Source organism: Perognathus longimembris, chromosome 28 (genome assembly GCF_023159225.1).
Source record: "Perognathus longimembris pacificus isolate PPM17 chromosome 28, ASM2315922v1, whole genome shotgun sequence".
Lineage (NCBI taxonomy): Eukaryota > Metazoa > Chordata > Mammalia > Rodentia > Heteromyidae > Perognathus > Perognathus longimembris.
The window spans coordinates 44,506,828-44,526,605 of NC_063188.1; the positions used below are offsets into that span (position 1 = coordinate 44,506,828).

The following is a 19,778-nucleotide window of genomic DNA, read 5'->3' on the forward strand; positions in this document are numbered from 1 at the left end:
TGCTGTGCAACGAGGGTACAGTTACATAGTAGGGCAGTGTGTACATTTCTTGTGATATCTTACAACCTGTTTTTCCATCCCTTGTCTAGGTCAGGTAGACCCATATGCAATTTACAATGTATCAAGCACATATACAGTGTTCACAGACTTGGTCTCTACTGTCTCTCCATCTCCCTTTGTTAACAGTCATATATCAGGGAGATCATGCCCCTTTGTTTTCTGTGTTCTAGGCTTGTCTCGCTCAACATTATTTGTTCGAGTTCTGACCATTTCCCTGCGAATAACAATATTTCACCATTCCTAATCGCTATGTAGTATTCCATTGTGTATAAGTACCATATTTTTTGGATCCATTCATCTGTGGAGGGGCATCTGGGTTGTTTCCAAATTTTGGCTATTGTGAATTGTGCCGCAATAAACATGGAAGTACAAATGTCCTTTTGATATCTTGGGTTTTGCTGTTTAGGATAGATGCCTAGGAGTGGTATGGCTGGGTTATAGGGTAGGTCTATATTGAGCTTTTTGAGAAACCTCCATACTGTTCTCCAAAGTGGTTGTACTAATTTGCACTCCCACCAACAATGGAGAAGGGTTCCTCTTTCCCCACAGCCCCTCCAGCATTTGTTGTTTCCTGAGTTCAGAGTATAGGCCATTCTAACTGGGATGAGGTGGTATCTCAGGGTTGTTTTTATTTGCATTTCCTTTACTAGCAGGGATGTTGAGCATTTCCTCATGTGTTTCTTTGCCATTTTTATATCTTCTCTTGTGAAGTCTCTCTTTAGCTCTTTTGCCCATTTCCTAATAGGTTTATTGGGCTTGGAGGGGCTTAGTTTTTTGAGTTCTCTGTAGATGACAGATATCAGGCCTTTGTCTGTTGCTGTGCTGGTAAATATCCTTTCCCATATCGTTGGCTGTCTTTCTATTTTGGTGGCTATGACCTTAGCTGTGCAGAAACTTTTTAATTTGTAGTAGTCCCATTTGTTGAGTCTTTCCCCTATTTGTTGTGCCCCTGGGACTCTATTCAGGAAGTTCCTTCCTGTGCCTATAAGTTCTAGTGTCTTTCCTACTCTGTCCTTCAGTAGTTTCAAGGATTCAGGTCTGATGTTGAGGTCCTTGATCCATTTTGAGTTGATCTTGGTGCATGGTGATAGGCTTGGGTCTACTTTGAGTTTTCTGCATATGGCTGCCCAGTTCTCCCAGCACCAGTAGTTGAAGAGGCTATTTTTATTCCATTGTATGTCTTTAGCTCCTTTGTCGAATATCAGTTGGCTGTAAGAGTGCGGTTTTATTTCTGGGTCTTCAATTCTAATCCACTGGTCTTCCGATCTGTTTTTATACCAATACCATGCTGTTTTTGTTATGATGGCCTTGTAGTAGAGCTTGAAGTCTGGTATGGTGATACCTCCTGCACTATGTTTTTTGCCTAGAATTGCTTTGGCTATTCTAGGTTTTTTGCTGTTCCATATGAATTTATGGACTGGTTTCTCTATTTCAGTGAAGAATGTGGCTGGGATTTTGATTGGTATTGCATTGAATTTGTATAACAATTTGGGCAATATGGCCATTTTCACTATATTGATTCTGCCTACCCATGAGCATGGGAGGTCTTTCCATCTCCTTGTGTCTTCTTTGATTTCCCTTATTAGATTTTTGTAGTTTTCATTGAATAGGTCCGTCACGTCCTTGGTTAAGTTGATCCCTAGGTACTTTATTCTTTTTTTGGCTACTGTAAATGGAATTGTTTCCATAATTTCCTTTTCTGTTTGTCTATTGCTGGTGTACAGAAAAGCTGCTGACTTTTGTGGATTGATTTTGTATCCTGCTACTTTGCCAAATTGGTTTATTAGATGTAGGAGTTTGGGTACTGAGTTTTTTGGGTCCTTGAGATATAAGATCATGTCATCTGCGAATAGGGATAACTTGATTTCTTCCTTGCCGACGTGGATCCCTTTGATGTCCTCCTCTTGCCTTATTGCTATGGCTAGGGATTCCAGCACTATGTTGAACAGAAGTGGGGAGAGTGGGCATCCTTGTCTTGTTCCTGTGTTTAGGGGGAATGATTTAAGTTTCTCTCCATTTAATATGATATTAGCAGTTGGTCTGTTGTATATGGCTTTTATTGTTTTGAGGAATGTTCCATCTATTCCTGTTCTCTCGAAAGCTTTTAATAGGTATGGATGTTGTATTTTGTCGAAGGCTTTTTGGGCATCAACTGAGATAACAATGTGATTCTTGATTTTAGTTCTGTTTATGTGGTGAATTACATTGATTGATTTACGGATGTTGAACCATCCTTGTGACTGAGGGATGAAGCCTACTTGGTCATGATGTATGATATTCTTAATCAATTTCTGGATCCTGTTAGCTAATATTTTATTGAGAATCTTTGCATCTGTGTTCATTAGTGATATTGGTCTGTAGTTCTCTTTTTTTGTTGGATCTTTGCCTGGTTTGGGGATGAGTATGATATTAGCTTCATAGAATGAGTTTGGGATTTCTCCCTCCGTTTCTATTTCGCGGAAGAGTTTGAGGAGTATTGGAATTAGCTCCTCACTAAAGGTTTTGTAGAATTCATTGGTGAATCCATCTGGGCCTGGGCTTTTCTTAGTAGGGAGGTTCTTGATTACCTCTTGTATCTCACTGTAAGTTATTGGTTTATTTAGTTGATTTATTTCTTCTTGGTTCAGTTTGGGCAGTTTGTACTTCTCTAAGAATTGATCCATTTCTGTAAAATTATTGTTTTTTGCTGAGTAGAGGTTTTGGAAATAGCTCCTTATGATTGTTTAAATATCGTGTGTACTTGTAATTTTTCCTGTGGAGTCCCTGATTTTACGAATATGAGTCTCTTCTCTTCTTTTTTTTGTGAGTCTTGCAAGGGGCCTGTCAATTTTGTTTATTTTCTCAAAGAACCAGCTTTTAGTCTTATTTATTTGTTGAATGGTCTTTCTATTTTCAATCAGATTTATCTCTTCTTTAATCTTTGTAATCTCTCCCCTCCTAGTCGTTTTAGATTCTGTCATTTCTTGTTTCTCCAGTTGTTTTAGTTTCATCGTGAGGGTATTCACCTGCTCTGCTTCCATTCTTTTAATGTGGGTACTGAGTGCAATGATCTTGCCCCTCAGTACTGCCTTAGCTGTGTCCCATAGGTTTCTTTGTGATGTGTTTTCTTTGTCATTGTGGCTTATGAATTCCTTGATTTCATCTTTAATTTGATCTGTGGCCCAAGTGTTGGATAGCAGCATGGGGTTTAGCCTCCAAGAGTATGTATAGGCTCTGTGGTATCCTTTGTTGTTGAGGGTTACCTTTAATCCACTGTGATCAGATATAATACATGGGATGATGTCAATACTTTTGTATTTGCTGAGGTTCTTTGTGTGGGCTATGACGTGGTCTGTTTTGGAATATGATCCCTGGGCTGCTGAAAAGAAGGTGTATTGGGTCTCTGTAGGGTGGAAGGTTCTATATAGGTCTGTTAGATCCATTTGGGAAATGGTGTTATTTAGGTCCTCAGCTCCCTTACTAATCCTCTGGGTGTTGGATCTGTCTCTTGGAGAGAGAGGAGTATTAAAGTCACCCACTATGATTGTGTTTGCATCTATCTTGCTCTGTAATTCTGTGAGAATTTGCTTGACATATGTCGGGCCTCTTTTGTTTGGTGATTATACATTTATCACCGTGATGTCTTGATTCTGGATTTTTCCTTGTATTAATATGTAGTGTCCTTCTTTGTCTTTTTGAGTGGACTTTAAAGAGAAGTCCAGCTTGTCTGAGATCAGAATGGCTACACCTGCCGTTTTGGTGGGTGCATTTGCTTGGTAGATCTTGGTCCATCCTTTCATTCGAAGCCTGTTTTTGTCCCTTGCTGTAAGGTGGGTCTCTTGTAGACAGCAGATGTCAACTTTTTGTTTGCGGATCCATTCTGCCAGTCTGCTCCTCTTAATCGGGGAGTTTAAGCCATTTATATTTAAAGAGATCAAGGATAAGGGTGTTTTTTCTCCTTCCATTTTCTTGTTGGGCTGTTTTTTCCTGTTTTTTTTTTTTTTTTTTTTTTTTTCTTCTTGTCTTTAGTGAGCTGGTCTTTCTGCTGGACTTTGGCTATTGAAGTTTCTTTCTGATTCTGTCTGTGTGTCTTTTACGATCTCTGTTGGGTGGGCTTCCCCTCTTAATATTCGCTGTAGGGCTGGTTTTTTATTCACATACTCCTTTAGCTCCTCTTTGGTGTGGAAAGATCTGGTTCTCCCTTCGAATGTGAACTCCAGTTTCGCTGGATATTTGATCCGAGGTTGTAAATTGTTATTCTGAAGTACTTGGATAGTGTTCTTCCACTCACTTCGAGCTTGGTAAGTTTGTGTGGATAAGTCAGATGTTATTCGAATCCTCTTCCCATTGAAAAAAGTTTCCTTCTTCGCTTTGGCTGAATTCAGAATTTGCTCTTTAATCTTGAGGTCTGTAGTCTTGAATATTATGTGCCTTGGGGTGGTTTTCCTGGGGTCTGGCCTGCCAGGTGTCCTATAGGCTTCGGTTACCTGGATGGGGTCCCCTGTGAGATTGGGGAAGTTTTCTGCAATAACTTTATTGAGGACATGGTTAAGCCCTCTGCTCTGATATTCGGCTCCTTCTTCTATTCCAATTATGCGCAGATTATATCTCTTGTCTTTGTCCATTAGTTCCTGGATTAATCTTCCCTGAAGCTTCACCTTTTCTTGGAGTGTGGTCATTTTCTGGTTGTTGTCAGCTGCTTCATCGTCCAGGCGAGAGATTCTGGATTCCATATGGTCAACTCTTTGTGTTATGGTTTCAATTGCAGAGTTTATGGATGTCAGAGAGCTATTCATGGTTGTCATATCAGCTCTGATCGTGGAAATTTCTTCCTTTAAAGAGTTGTATTTTAAATCTATTTTTTCATGCATTTCAATTCTCAGGGTGTGGAGATTTTCTTTAAAGGCGGCTTGCATTGTATCCATTTTTGCTTCCATTTCTTTAAACGAGGCTTGCATTGTATCCATTTTTGCTTCCATTTCTTTCTTAGCTTCCTGGGTGTCCTTCCAGATTTCCGCTCTAAACTCCTGGAATTGTTTTCTGATTTCATTTCTGACGCTTTCGATCATTCCTGTTAACATGGCCTCATTTGCTTTTTTATTCTCCATCTCCTCTTCAGTCGAGCTGCTTTTTGGAGCTGGCGAGTTGGCTTGTCCTTTGATGAACTGAGTTATGTTTCTTTGTGATTTGCGCATCTGGAGGGGTGTGTAGGTCTTCCCTCCCTTCTGTGTAGGCGTGTCTACGGCAGCAGGTGCTGTCGCTGTGGCCCCGCCCACCAGTGCAGGGCACGCCTACCAGAGCGGGCGCTTTCGCCGGGGCCCCGCCCTCCTGTGCACTGTGAGACCCCTACAACAGGCACTTTATCGGGGTCTGCCTCCCAGAGCGAGCCCTGGGTTGTTGGGTTGTGCTTGCGCCCTCCCGCGAGTCCGTTGGTGGGGGGAGGCAGTATGTGTGGGGCCCAGTGGGATCGACTGTCCGGGTGTGGCTTGGTTCCCTCAGACCTCGCCTCCGCTGCGAGGGGGGGGGACGTGATCAGGCTCAGGTGACCCTGCTGGGCTGGTATTGCCCACCAGCGCCTGTGATTTTAGTTGTAAGAGTTTGCAAGGTCCAGGCGCCTCGGGTGGGGCTTGCCCTGCCGGCCGTCCCCCGGCCCCTGTTGGGAAGGGGACGGGGCCGGTTCTGCCAGTTCAGGAACCTTTGGGGGCTTGGGGCTGTTCCGCCCTTCCCCTGCTAGACTGGCTTCCCAGCGCCTGATGGGAGCTTCCCGCCTGATTTGGGAGTTCTTTGTTCCCACGGGAGTGGGGAGGGGGATATAGCTTCTTTGTCGGGCTTGGGTCTCCCTTTGGGGGAAGGGATTATGGGGGACTCACTTTTGCTGCTTTGTGTGTGTGTCCCGCGCAGCTGTTGGCCCTTCAGGGGTTGGCGAAGTGTTGTGGTGGCTTCCCCCGTTCCCTCTTTCTGCCGCACTGGGTTCCCTTGTCCGAATCCGGTGTGGACCCGAACTTCTCGTCGCTGCAGGTGTGTGTCTTGCTCCGCACCCTGCCTTGTGTCCGTGGGGTCTCCCGCTATATGGATTCTGCGCTCCTGGCAACCTGTCTGCCTATCGCCGGGTTCCCCTTTCCCAGCCTGGCCCTGTTTGGGCCAGGGTTGGCTGGTGGGGGGAGGGTGCCCCGGTGAATCTCCGGCTCCGTGTAGGTTTTCGGTTCTTCTTTTTTGCTCCTTTTTGTTTTCCTGCGTTTCTCCACTGCTTCTGAATGCTGGTTTTGCTGGGTTCTTGGTGGGGTGTTGGGTGTTGTAGTTCCCAGCTCGCTATTCAGTTGGTGCTAGTCGGGGTTCCTCACTATTCTTTCGGCGCCATCTTTCCTCTCTCCTCAATGAATCTTTTTGGTAGGTTTGCTTTACTCTCCTGGCTAGGACGCTCACCTTTTATGTCTTTAGGAACCTTGATTTTCAGGCCTCATTTGAAAAGATGGCATAGTTAAACAACAGAAAATTTCATTACCCCTTGAGGAGGATCATTGCTTCAGCTTTGATTTGCCTTTAACTACTTCTGAAAGTGGAGCTTTTTCAATCCAGAGCACTTGTTTTATGACTCCCTGCATTTTAAAATATATGAATTTCAGAGTGAGTTCAGATGCTACAACACAAAAGTCCCACCACGAGTGTGGAGACCGGAAAGCAAGTGCTCCATGTGACCCAGACGGTGCGTAGACTGGACCAAGCCAGATGGCGGCACATAATGCAGAATGGACTGAAAGGGCCGGGACCAGACAGCCGCGAGGGAGCTGGGCACCGCAGATGAAGAGAGCAGAGTCCACCTGCCACCACACCCTGCCCAGGAGAGATCCCACAGCACCAAGGGACACATGCAGACTGCAGGACCAATGTGTAAATCACAAAGTCATATTACAAATTTCATGAAAGGTCAAGCCAACCCGACAGCTCCAAGAAAACAGTGTGACCAAAGAGGAGATGGAGAATAAAAAAGCACTTCAGGCTACAATAGCAAAAATGACCCAAAACATCAAGATTGAATTCCAAAAACAATTTTAGGAAAATAGAAAGGAATTCTCAAGGGAACTTCAGGAAGTGAAGAAAGATTTCATAAGAATGGAAGTAAAAATAAATACAGTCCACTCCTCATTTAAAGAAGATCTTAACATCCTGAGAACTGAAGTGCATGAAAAAATAGAATCAAAATACAACTCATTAAAAGAAGAAAATGCCACACTGAGAGCTGTTCTACTCTAGCAACCATAAACTCACTTTCCACAATGCAAACTACACTGGAAGCTACTTCTCAAAGGACTGATCATATGGAATCTAGAATCTCATTTTTGGAAGACAACTCAGCTGATAAGGATCAGAACATTATAACACTCCTAGTGATTGTCAATCTTCATGAAATACTAATCCAGGAGATAGAGAACAAGGTGAAGTGATATGATCTGAGTATAATCAGAATAGATGAAGGAAAGGAGTATCAGAGCAGAGGTAAATAACACATATTCAATAGAAATATTACAGAGAATTTCCCCTACCTCAAAAGGGAAAGCCTTACTGAAATAACAGAAGCATATAGAACACTTAGCAGGCCAGACCCTAGAGGAAACACCCCAGACACATCATACATAGATAAGGCTTCATATCTTAACAACAAGGAACATATCCTGAATGCAGTAAAAACAAAGAAAGAACTATACTACAATGGAAAAAAGATCAGAATCAGAGCAGAACTCTCCACACAAACTTTCAAAGCACGAAGAGTCTGGAAGAACATCAACCAAGTCCTGAAGGCCAACAACTGCCAACCCAGACTTAGATACTCAGAAAAATTATAGTTTACTTTCGATGGAGAAACAAAAACCTTTCACAATAAAGAAAAATTAAAGGAATATATGGACAAAAAGCCAACCCTACAGAGAATTCTAAGAGGAGAATGTCACCCAACAGAAAACAGCCAAGATCAACGAACCCCAATAGCCAGAAGCTAATAAGAAAGCATCTTAATAAACACAGGAAAGAAGCAAAACACAGGTTAATAGGAAAATGGAAGGGAAAAAAAACACACTTATCCATATTAACTGTAAACATCAAAGGACTCAACTCTGATCAAAAGACAAAGAATGGCAGAGTGGATCCAAAAACAAGACCCATTCATCTGTTGTCTTCAAGAGACCCACCTCATAGCAAAGAACAAAAACAGGCTCCAAATGAAAGGATGGAGTAAGATCTTCCAAGCAAACACACCTACCAAAATGGCAGGGGTAGCCATCCTGATTTCAGACAAGCTAAACCTCTCATTAAAATCAATTCAAAAAGACAAAGATGGTCACTACACATTAATACAGGGAAAAATCCAGGGAGATGATATCACAGTGATAAACATATACTCACTGAACAAAAGAGGTCCTAAATATGTCAAACAAATTCTTTCAGAACTACAGAACAAAATAGACCCAAATACAATAATAGTGGGAGACTTTAGTACTCTACTCTCTCCAGGGGGCAGATCCAACACACAGAGGATTAGCAAGGGAGCCGCAGATCTAAGGAACACCATATCCCACATGGATATGATAGATCTGTACAGAGTATTTCACTCTACAGAGAACCAATACACATTCTTCTCAGCAGCCCATGGAACATAATCCAAAATAGATTATATCATAGTCCATACAAAGAGCCTCAGCAAAAACATGAGTATTGACTTTATCCCATGTATTCTATCTGATCACAGTGGAATCAAGCTAACTCTTGACACGGGATACTGCAGAAACTACACAAACACTTGGAGGCTAAACTCCTCACTAGTATCTAACATTTGGGTCACAGAGCAAATTAAGGATAAAATTAATGAGTTCATAAATCACAATAAAAATGAGAATGTCACACCTTAAAATTTTAGTTCAAGAGCATTATCTGTATATCATTGGTTTTCATAAGTGGATGAAACTCCATCTCCAATGCTCACCTTATGAACATTAGACATATAAGTTTTTGCCATCCTTTGGAATAAAAGACATCACCTCTAAGTATATGATCTAAATCCTTTTCCATGGTCAGAGGGCTAAAATGATATTTTGTGTCTTGATTGAATTGAAGGCAAAGTTTGCACATGAGAAAACAGCTCAAACTCAAATGTGGCTGCAGATGTAATTTTGAAAATGCTCCTTATCTATCGATCTCTCATTTTCTTGATGCTGAAATTCATCTTTCAAATCCAAAGTCTATTTTAGGCTTTTACTCTAGAATATACAACTCATTATAACATGCAAAATATTTTGCTCCAGTGAGCAGCCTTAGAGTATCAATAGGAACTGTAAAGATATATTTTACTCAAGGAAGATTACCCAGAAGGAGTAAGAAACAAATGAAGTAAATCAGGCAACAATGGTACAAATTGACCCCTCTGTAGAAATCAGGTGGTTACAGTAAAGTGAAGCACTCAGGGCTGTTATAAAAAGAACTAGCAACATTAAAAAAGAAAAAAAAGCCATTATTTGTTGATTTTTAAAAAATTAAGGTAACACTAAGATTTTACATGGCAAAGTATTCACTTGGTAGTGGATAACTGTTGCCAGAAATAGTACAATGTACCTAAGTTTTTCAAAGCTGGGAAAATACAAAGTATTTCCTTTAATGTCTATAGATTATGAAAAAAATTAAGTTGACATGCAATCCATTCATGTGTATAATTTTTATGAAACCACAGGTCAGTGTAATACTTAGGAACTGAGTTACAGAAAGGTTTTCAGAATTTTTGTTTCTCACAACCCTAATCTTGCAATGTTTTAAATCTTTTAGAATAATGTGTGTGTGTGTTTGTGTGTGTGTGTAAATTAAAATGATGTGTGCAGAACAGTGGTGAAAATGTCCAGCCAGTGGGCCATATAAGGTCCAAGGAATCTTTGGATATAGACAAGATAGAAATGTGTGCTTCTCCTACACTCATTGTCATCTGGTATCCCATGGCCATCTGCTTGTATTGGTAAGTTTGTATGATCCATGAGTGATGTTGTAAATATCCAAATGGTCATTGGAAGAAAAAGCATTCCCTACTACTGGAAGTAAAAGGTGATATTTCCTTCTCTATTTTGCATACTTATTTATTTTGGACAGATGGATGTATGGGAGATATAGTTTCATTTTATTTATGATCTAGGTGGTAAATCTGTAACAACACAACAAAACAGTCCAAAGATAGATAAGGCTATAATGTAGAGTCAGATGCAATTTTGGTGAAACTAAATGTAGTCAAATTGTAATAGTATACAAGTCAGGCTGGAAGTGAAGTGAGCCATGCCCAAAGAAACAGAGACTGTATGATTTACCTCATTGGTAGTAATTAGTATATGCCTAGAATAGTCCTAGCAGAGGATCACAATAGCCCAATAGTTGTTTACTATGAGGAGATAAAATGATGCTAACCAACATGATCTCCGAAATGTGTAAACAAGCGGACAATTTGTGGTTTGTTTTTCTTTTCTTTTTTAGTGTACATTTTGCAGTTATTTCATTTGTCTTTTTTTCCTCTTCTGGTTTATTCCCCATGCTCACTATTTCTGATTCCATAACCCTTTGTCTTGTTTATAAGTTTACCTGATTTGGGAAAGAGAAGTGGAATCACAAAACAGTGAGACGAACCAATGTAACAGTGAGGCTCACTAGACACTAGGTTGGAAATAGACTTTACAACTTGGGGGGGAAGGGAAGCAGGGGAGGAAAGAAGGCGGAGAAAAAGAGGGAGGGAGTAACACTGCTGAAAAGAAATGCACCAGTTAACTTACTTATATAACTGTAACCCCCTCTGTACATCACCTTTGCAATAATATATATTATCATTATTTTAAAAGACACAAACATGTTTTGGGTGGTTTGGACCTTGAACTCAAGGCCTGTGGGCTGTCCCTGAGCTCTTCAGGTCAAGGTTAGCATTCTACCACTTTGATCCACAGGGTCACTTCTGGGTTTTGAGTGGTTAATTGGAGATAAGAGTCCCATGGGGACTTTTTATACCCAGGCTGACTTTGAACCGCGATCCTCAGGTCTCAGTCTCCTGAGTAGCTAAGATTATAGGGGGAGCCACTGGTGTCCAGCAAATTTTTTTGTTTAATTCCATAATGTAGTTCTTTTTTGGATACCAGATAAGAGACATCTAAGTTGTTGAGAAGATCCAGAAAATGATAATGGTGGAAATAACACTGATCAAGAAGCATTGTAGTGATGTACTGGTGGCTCACGTCTATAATCCTAATTACTCAGGAGGCTGAGATATGAGGATTGCTGTTCAAAGCCAACATCGGCCGGAAAGTCCACGAGAATCTTATCTCCAATTAATCACCAGAAAATTGGAAGTGGTGCTGCAGCTGAATAGAGTGCTAACCTTGAGTGGAAAAGCTCAGGAACAGTGCCCAGGTACTGAGATGAAGTCCCACAACTGACCAAAAGGAGGAGAAGAAGGGTGAGGAAGAGGAGTAGCATTGTACTCATAAACTGACATAGTGGATTGAAACTCTTTATGCAACTACTTACAATAATGGGGAAAAGTAAGCTTAAAAAGAGCTAAAACATGATAAAATAGCAGTTTTGTCAAAATATTGAAACTTGATGAAAATGAAAGTTGCTGCAGACCAGCAGTTCATAAGAGCGTTAGGCTTCTATAGGGGAAAAAAGGAAAGAAATCATCTTCAAAGTGACTGATAATGTCTATGAAACCCATAAATTCACAGTCATATACACACACATATGTGTATACATATAATTTCACCTTTGGAAGTATTGTTCACAATTAACATGGTTGATTTGGTTTATGGTATACTGTTATTTCAGTAGTTTATCTTAGTTTTCTCACATTACAGAGGTTTTGTTTTTACTTCTACGAGGTCATCTTTGTTTAGCGAATAATTCTAGCAGCTCACGCTCTTTTTATCCATTTTCCCAAAATATTCATCTTTGTGTGGAATAGGCCAGGGCTTCAGTTGAACTCAGGCCTTGGCTTCTTTCACAAATTGATGATTTTTCTTTTCTATTTTTTTTCTCAAATTTTTATTATCAAACTGACGTACAGAGAGGTTACAGTATCATACGTTGGGCATTGGATACATTTCTTGTACTGTTTGTTGCCTTGTCCCTCATGCCCCCCTCCCTCCCCCCCTTTCCCTCCCCCCCCCAGGTGTTCAGTTCACTTACACCAAACAGTTTTGCAAGTATTGCTTTTGTAGTTATTTCCCTGTTTTTACCCGGTGTCTCTCGAATTTGGTATTCCCTTTGAATTTCCTACTTCCAATACCAGTAAACAGGGTTTCCAATATACTCAGATAAGATTACAGAGATAGTGTAGGTACAAACATAGGAAGGTGATACAAAACATTATCAATAATAGAAACTACACATACACATAGGACGTTGAAAGTAGTTACAACTGTGATATATCACTTGTTTCCATAACATGGAGTTCATTTCAATTAGCATCATCTTATGTGTTTCTAAGGGTATAGCTATTGGGCCTTGTGATGCTCTGCTATGGCTTGCCTAAACCTGTACTAATTATTCCCAATAAGGGAGGCCATAGAGTCCATGTTTCTTTGGGTCTGGCTCACTTCACTTAGTATAACTTTTTCCAAGTCCTTCCATTTCCTTACAAATGGAACAATGTCATTCTTTCTGATAGAGGCATAAAATTCCATTGTGTAAATGTACCACATTTTCCTGATCCATTCATCTATGGAGGGGCATCTGGGTTGGTTCCAGATTCTCGCTATGACAAATTGTGCTGCGATGAACATTGTTGTGCTGGTGGCATTACTGTGATTTTGTTTGTGGGCTTTTGGATAGATACCCAACAGTGGGGCTGCTGGGTCATAGGGGAGTTCTATATTGAGCCTTCTGAGGAATCTCCATACTGCTTGCCAGAGTGGCTGAACCAGTTTACATTCCCACCAACAATGAAGTAGGGTTCCCTTTTGGCCACATCCCCTCCAACAATTGTTATTATTAGTTTTCTTGATATATGACATTCTTGCTGGGGTGAGATGGAATCTCAATGTTGTTTTAATTTGCATTTCCTTTATGGCCAGTGATGTAGAGCATTTTTTCATATGTCTATTGGCCATTCTCATTTCCTCATCAGAGAAGTTTCTTTGAAAGTCTTTAGCCCACTTGATGAGGGGGCTATTGGTTCTTTGCAGTTTTGTTTTGGAAGAAGGTAATTTTTTTAGTTCTGCATATATTTTAGAGATGAGGCCTTTGTCTGTTGAATGTCCGGTAAAGATCTTCTCCCATTCTGTGGGCTTTCTGTTTATCTTGAGAGCTATGTCCTTTGCCGTGCAGAAGCTCTGGAGTTTGATGCAGTCCCATTTGTCCAACCTTTCTTTGATTTGTAGCCTTTCAGGGTCTTTGTTAAGGAAGTTCTGTCCTGTGCCAAGGAGCCCAAGTGTTTCTCCTACTCCTTCCGTTAGTGTCTTCAGGGTGCCTGTTTTGATTTCAAGGTCTTTAATCCATTTGGAATTGATTTTGGTGCAGGGTGATATATAAGGATCTAGTTTTAGTTTGTTGCATGTGTTGAGCCAGTTTTGCCAGCACCACTTGTTAAAGAGGCTATCTTTCTTCCATACTATTGTTTTAGCTCCTTTATCAAAGATTAAGTAGGCATAGTTCTGTGGGTTTAATTCTGGGTCTTCAATTCTGTTCCATTGGTCTTCAGGCCTGTTCCGGTGCCAATACCAAGCTGTTTTTATTACTATAGCTTTATAATACAGCTTGAAGTTGGGTATTGTAATTCCAACAGCACTGTTCTTTCTGCTTAGGAGTGTTTTTGCTATTCTAGGTCTTTTATTGTTCCATATGAATTTCTGGATTGCTTCCTCTATTTCATTAAAGAATGGTGTTGGTATATTAATGGGTATTGCATTGAATTTGTAGATAGCCTTTGGCAATATTGCCATTTTGATTACATTAATCCTCCCAATCCAGGAGCAATGGAGGTTTTTCCATTTTCTTAGTTCTGACTTAATTTCATTTTTCAAGCTTTTAAAGTTCTCTTCAAAGAGGTCTTTCACTTCTTTGGTTAAGGTTATTCCTAGGTATTTTATGTTTTTGGGGGCTATTGCAAAAGGAGTTGCTTTCCTGATTTCAGCCTCGGTCTTCGGGTTGTTAGCATAGAGAAAGGCCGTTGATTTTTGAAGGTTTATTTTATATCCTGCAACTTTGCCAAAGTTTTGGATCAGCTCTAGTAGCTTGGGGGTAGAGTCTATGGGATTCTTTAGGTATAGGATCATGTCATCTGCGAAGAGAGAAAGTTTAACTTCATCTTTTCCTATTTGGATCCCCTTTATATTCTCTTCTTGCCTAATTGCTCTGGCTAGGAATTCTAGTACTATGTTGAAGAGCAGGGGAGAGAGTGGACATCCCTGCCTTGTTCCTGATTTTAAAGGGAATGGCTTTAGTTTCTCACCATTTAGAGTTATGCTTGCTGTTGGTTTGTCATAAACTGCCTTGATTATATTCAGGAATGTTCCCTGGAATCCCAGTTTTTCCAGGGCTTTTAGCATAAATGGGTGCTGGATTTTATCGAACGCTTTTTCCGCATCCAGCGATAAAACCATGTGGTTCTTTACCTTGCTCCGGTTGATGTGGTGGATTACATTAATTGACTTGCGTATATTAAACCAGCTTTGCATCCCTGGGATGAATCCAGTTTGATCGTGGTGTATGATTTTTTTTGATGACCTGTTGAAGTCGATTGGCCAGAATTTTGTTGAGAATTTTTGCATCTATGTTCATCAGGGAGATTGGTCTGCAGTCCTCTTTCCGTGATGAGTCTCTGCCTGGTTTTGGGATGAGGGTTATACTGGCTTCATAAAATGAGTCTGGCAGTGAACGTTCTCTTTCAATTTCATTGAAGAGTTTGAGAAATATTGGAGTGAGTTCTGTTTTGAAGGCCTTGTAGAATTCGGCGGTGAATCCATCTGGACCTGGGCTTTTCTTGGATGGGAGATCATTTATTGCTGTTTCTATTTCAATACTGGATATGGGTCTGTTTAGAAGGTTTAAGTCTTCATAGTTGAGTTTGGGGGTATCAATTTTTTCTAGGAAATCATCCATTTCTTCCAAGTTCTCGAATTTGTTGGCATAAAGGTTTGCAAAATAGTCCCTTATTATTTTCTGAATTTCGGTTATTTCTGTGGTGATGTTACCTGTTTCATCTCTTATCTTGTTTATTTGAGTGTGCTGCCTTCTTTCTTTGGTCAGGTTTTCCAGGGGTCTGTCTATCTTGTTGATTTTTTCAAAGAACCAACTCTTTGTTTTGTTGATTCTTTCGATGGTTTTTTTCGTCTCTAATTGATTTAATTCTGATTTGATTTTAATTATTTGCTTCCGTCTATTGACTTGGGGTTTGGCTTGCTGTTCTCTCTCCAGAAAATTAAGGTGCTTCCTTAAATTACTGAGTTGCTGTTTCTCCAGTTTGTTGATGTATGTACTCAGAGATATAAATTTTCGTCTGAGTACTGCCTTTGCTGTGTCCCAAAGGAGCTGGTACTTTGTGCCCTCAACTTGGTTGAAGTCCATAAACATTTGAATTTCTGTTTTAATTTCTTCAATGATCCACTGATGGTTCAGCAGTGTGTTCTTTAGTCTCCATGAATTGTGGGATTTTCTGTGGTGGCTGAATGAGTTGAGCTCTAATTTTATTCCATTGTGGTCTGAAAGAATGCAGGGAATGATTTTGATACTTCTGAATTTGTACAGATTTTCTTTGTGCCCTAAGATGTGATCTATTTTGGAGAATGTTCCGTGTGCTGCTGAAAAGAATGTGTATTCTGTCCTTGCTGGGTGGAATATTCTGTAGATGTCGATTAAGTCTAGTTGGTCTATGCAATTGTTTAGTTCTGTGGTTTCTTTGTTCAGTTTTTGGCGTGTTGATCTGTCCAGAGGTGATAGTGGAGTGTTAAAGTCCCCCAGTATCATTGTGTTTGGATCTATGAATGTTTTTAGAGCCAGTAGTGTTTGTTTGATGAAGTTGGGTGCTCCTGCATTTGGCGTGTAGATATTTAGGATGGTTATTTCTTCCTGTTGGAGAGATCCTTTTACTAGTATGTAGTAACCTTCGTTGTCTCTTCTTACCTTTTTTAATTTGAAGTCAATTTTTTCTGATACTAGGATTGCAACTCCAGCCTGCTTATGGGGGCCATTTGCTTGATAGATTTGTTTCCAGCCTTTCACTTTTAGAAGATGTTTACTTTTGGTGGATAGATGTGTCTCTTGGAGGCAGCAGAAAGATGGATCTTGATTTTTGATCCAAGTTATGAGCCTATGTCGTTTGATTGGAGAATTAAGTCCATTAATGTTGACAGTTAGGATTGAGAGGTGATCGTTTGTTCCTTTCATTATCACTGTCTTGTTTAAAGCTGTGTCTTCCCATTTCTTGATCTAGTGTTTACTAATTAGGGTTCATTTCTCTGTCTGTGTTGGGATCGTGATTATTTTCCCTGTATAGTACATCTTTAAGGATTTTGTGTAAAGCTGGTTTGGTGGAGGTATATTGTTTCAGTTTTTCCTTATTGTGGCAGACTTTTATTTGACCTTCTGCTATGAAGGAGAGTTTGGCGGGGTACAGAATTCTTGGTTGGTAGTTATTTTTATTTAGAGTTTGGTATACTTCATTCCAGGCTCTCCTTGCTTTCATGGTCTCTGCTGAGAAGTCTGGGGTAATTCTGATTGCTTTTCCTTTATATGTGATTGTTTTCTTTGCCCTAACAGCCTTGAGTATTTTTTCCTTGCACTCTGCTGAAGCTGTTTTGATCACAATGTGTCGGTGGGAAGTCCTATTCTGGTCTGGTCGATTTGGGGTTCTAAATGCTTCTTGTATCTGTATAGGCCTTTCCTTCTGGATGTTTGGGAAGTTCTCAGCTAATATTCTGTTAAATAGGTTGCCTATCCCATTAACCTCTTTCTCCAAGTTTTCCTCAATACCTATTATCCTTAAATTGGGCTTCCTGATTGTGTCTTGAATCTCCTGTAGCGATCTGTTTTGTTGCTTGGACTGGATTTGTATTGATTTTTGATCTTTCTCCATAGAATCTAAGGAATCTTCAGCTCCTGAGATTCGATCCTCTGCTTCAGTTAGTCGGGACTGTAGGCTAGCTACTTGATTTCGAATCTCTTTTCCTTCTGACTGGTCTTTCCTGATGATTTCCATGTCATTTCTTAGGTCCTGTATGGACTTCTTTACTTCATTAACTTCATTACTTTGGTTTTGAGTGTTGTCTCTCAAATCTTTAAGTTGGGTAGCTATCTTTTCATTTGACTCTTGAAGCTCACTTATCTTTCTATTTGTGGATGCCATGAAATTCTCCATTAATTTTTGCTTTGCCTCCTCACGCTCTAACATAATTGACTGAAGAGATTCAAACTTTTCATTTATCATGTTTATCAGTAAACTTTGTAGAGCATTTTGGGGGTTTTCTTCTATGTTTTTGATTGACTGCTCTGCTTCTTGCTTGTTTTGGGTGGGGGATAAGACTTCATTATTTGCCATCTTTCTTGTGTTTCTTCTGCCCATTTGAATTGGGAATGCCAGTCTACCAGCACCTGTGAGCACTGTTTAAGACCCAAAGCAGCCCTTACCAAGCACTGTTGTGTAAATCTTACAATTTCACTATTATATACAGATAACTTGTATACCTGTCTATAAAGTTAGATTTGGTGTTCCTAAAGAATACAATTTCAATATAACATCTGATCCTGGGCCCTGTATTCAGTAGTTACTTATTTACTGTTACAACCTTATACGCAATTCTTGTTTTTATATTAAGTACTTTTAGGACTGGCTTTCTCTATGAACCCCTTTGATTCACTCGTATTAAGCTGGGATATCCTCTATCCAATAACCAGGAGTCAATGGAACCTGGAGGTCCAGGCAGTAAGTCAGGAGGGTAAGTTGGAGGTAGTAAAGAGAATAGAGTAAAGTGTATTGGGGGGGTGGTGGTGATTTTGGTTTAGTTTCAGTGACGTGGAAATGTGGATAAGAGTAGAATCAGTAGAAAGAACATTGATAAAATGACAGACACTGGAGAGTTAGCAGAAAAGGGTGTAGGTGTTATTTATAGGAAAGTAATTTTTAAAGGAAGAGGACGCAACAAGAGAAATGAAGTAAAAATACTGGAAGACAGATACACAAAACAGAGAAAAATTATTTAACAAGGAAGCATAAGTAAATAAAAAGGAAAATAACAGAAAAGGAACAACCCAAGGAAATAAACAAACACAAATATAAAACTTGATAAAACAAACCAGTAAAAATGGAAAACAAACAAAAAAAAAACAAAAAAAAAACAGCCAATGATGTTTCAGGTGTGAAAAAATTAAAAAGAAAATTTAAAAGAAAAGTTAAAAAAAAATGTTTGAAAAGAAATAGAAACCAGTCTCTGGATTCCCTGCAATGGACTGCAGTCTATTTTCCTGATTGGCTGGTTTGACTTGATTTCAGTTGGCAAGGGGTGGTTCTGTTCTGACCTTCTCCCCTGTTGGTGCACTCGTGGGTCTCTGAGGTTCGCACAGCTTGCAGGCAGGCCTTGGGCGTCCTCTGTCAATGGGGACGTGGGCAGTCTCAGGAACTGTGGCTCCTCTGTCTGCTGTGGGGCCGCTGCCTTTGATGCCTGGACTTGACTAGACTGTGAACTCAGCAGAGCGTGGCGCCTCTGGCCTGTTTTGCTCCACTAAGAGTTGCTTGCCTGAGGAAGGCGGCCTCTTTGGCATAGGTAGCTATGGAATGCAGCTCTGTTTTGGGCTGGGAATTAGTTTCCTCTGTGACGGGACCGTTTAGCTGTCCCCGGAACTGTTTGTTCCTCCGTCTGTTGTTTCTGTGCCCCTGGTAGCTGCTCGCAGCTTTTGCTTTAAGTTTAGAAGTTCCGGCGGGCAGGGCGGGGCATCTCTGGATAAGCCCCGGACTCGCCTCCCACCAGGGCAGGGGGCGTTCTTCTGGGCGGAGCTGGTTCTCACTGATTCCGCCCCTCCTGCCCTTTTCAAAGATGGCTTTTTTGACCTCGCTTTCCCCAGGCCCGCTTCAGTTCCAGTCTCGTCTGACCCTATGCCAGTGGCAAAGATGGCACTTTGCTCTGGCGGTGGGGACAGGGATGCCTTCCAGAAGCTGGACTGTGGGCACAAGCGAGAATAATTTTTTTTTTGCGGGGTACTCACGCTGTCTCTGCGATGTCAGGTCCTCCGTGCTCGGCTGCCGTCTGGAGTATTTCTCGCTTTAGCTGTTCGGAGTGCGCGGGGCTGTGCCCGGCACTGTGCCGGAGCCGGCGCTGGCGCCGTGGCGGGACGCTGCCTGGAGCTCAAAACTGTGTTTTCAGACCAGCAAAGTCAATTTTTCCTTCCTGTTCAGAATCCCTGTACTGTTAGAACTTACTTTGGCTGTCTTTCTCGGAGAAACAGTTTCTATGAGGTGAGAAAACTACGATATCGGAGGGAGCTCTGCAGGGCTCAGCCGCTCCTCCGCCGTCTTCCCCGCCACCCATATTGATGATTTTTCTACCAAACATAAGTGAAAGTAATTGAAATTTTGTGCCTGTGTAAATGATACTTTGTTTCTACTTTTAGTCAGAGACTCAAATTTTCAATTTATCTAGTTGGAGTAATATATATATATATATATATATATATATATATATATATATATATATATATATCCTGTGTTAATATTGTTTATTTCCTCATCCATAAGACAGAAATTT

At 40.7% G+C, this 19,778-nt stretch overlaps 1 long non-coding RNA gene across 1 annotated transcript; it reads right to left on the reverse strand.

Moving 5' to 3' along the window:
* Positions 1 to 8,252: 8,252 nt before the first annotated feature.
* On the reverse strand, positions 8,253 to 12,992 carry LOC125343941. Its single transcript, XR_007209388.1, has 3 exons — positions 12,982 to 12,992; positions 9,448 to 9,451; positions 8,253 to 8,793 (listed from the first exon to the last, which is right to left on the reverse strand). It is a non-coding gene; the product is annotated as an uncharacterized LOC125343941 (long non-coding RNA).
* Between the last annotated feature and the right edge of the window lie 6,786 nt (positions 12,993 to 19,778).